A 1,820-nucleotide genomic window follows, 5' to 3' on the forward strand; every position below is an offset into this window, starting at 1 on the left:
GTTCCACCCAAACACAGCTGAATACACATTTTTCTCAGCTGCACATGGGTCATTTTCTAAAATAGACCACATACTGGTCCTTAGGTCACGCTTAAGTATATGCAAGAAAACAGAATTTATCCCATGCACATTATCTGACCACAGTGCAATGAAACTGGAAATAAATGACAAAAGAAACCAGAAAAAACCCTAAATACATGGAAATTAAACAACACACAACTCAGCAACCAATGGGTAACAGATGAAATTAAACAAGTAATCCAACAATATCTACAATTCAATGAAAATTCAAGCACAATTTATCAGAATTTATGGGATATGATGAAAGTAGTTCTCAGAGGGAAATTCATAGCTGTGAACTCACACATTAACAAAACAGGATGGGAACAAATAAATACCCTAATTCTGCACCTTCGACAACTAGAAAAGTAAGTGCAAAACAAACCCAGAACCAAAGATGGGAAGAAAACCTAAAGATTAGTGCAGAAATTATTTCAACTGAGATTAAGAAAACAGTTCAAAGAATTATCGAAAAAAAGAGTTGGTTCTTTGAAAGATTAAAAAAAATCCATAAGCTCGTAGCTAATCTCATCAAAAAGAGGAAAGAAGAAATTGAAATACAAGCAATAAAGAATGTAAAAGGTGTAATTACCACAGACCCAGTGGAAATTCAGAAGATTACCAATAGCTACTTTGAGAATCTTACTCTTACACAATAGAAGACACAGAAGAAACGTACATATTCTTAGAAAACTACAAACTGCCAAAACTAAATCAACAAGACATAACCACTCTCAATAACCCAATAACAGACAATGAAATGCAAGATATAATAAAAAACCTACCAACAACGAAAAGTCCAGGTCTGGATGGATTTACAGCTGAATTATATAAGAAATTTACAGAAGATGTAGTCACTATACTCCACAAACTTTTCAATGAAATTGGAAAGGAAGCAATTCTCCCAAGATCATTTCTGGAGGAAAGTATTACACTGATACCAAAACCAGGGAAAGATGCAACTAAGAAAGAGAACTACAGGCTAATGTCCCTCATGGACATAGATTCAAAAATCCTCAATAAAATCCTAGCAAATATGATACAGCAAATCATCAAGAAGATCATACACCATGACCAGGTAGAATTCATCCCATGGATTCAAGGATGGTTCAATATTCAAAAATATATAAATGTAATATACTATATCAATAGAGCTAAACCTAAAAACCACATAATCCTCTCTATTGATGCAGAAAAAGATTTGACAAAGTCCAATATTCATTCATGTTTAAAGTCATGCAGAAAATTGGAATAGATAGCCTCTACTTCAATCTGATAAAAGCTATTTTTTAGGTTTTGTTTATTTATTTATTTATATACTTATTTGTTTATTGAGAAATAAATATGAATGAGACAGTTTCACAGCTAATTAATAGGACAGTTTTGATAGTCAATACACTGCATATTGTTATCTACTTATTTGTTATCCATAGTACAAGAAGCAGACAGGATATTCTGTCCAAACACTGTTAATACACCTCTTTCTTCTCACTGAGTTAAGCGAAAGTAGCTGTAAATTTATCCTAACTATTTTGTGTATATATAAAAACAAAAAGATCTTTTCTTTGTATCTTTTTTTAATTTAAATTTTAATTTTTTGGTCCTGTCAGAGGTGAATATTTTATTGGCATCTAAATACTATAGGTATTTAAATTCAACTAAACAATCTAACACTGTCTAGTAGTCTACAATATGAGTGGGTTATCCTCAGAAGTTATTGACTTGAGCCTTTTACAGCTCTTCGTATTAATATGGATTTC

This window comes from Octodon degus, unplaced genomic scaffold (assembly GCF_000260255.1).
Source record: "Octodon degus isolate 3935 unplaced genomic scaffold, OctDeg1.0 scaffold00181, whole genome shotgun sequence".
NCBI lineage: Eukaryota > Metazoa > Chordata > Mammalia > Rodentia > Octodontidae > Octodon > Octodon degus.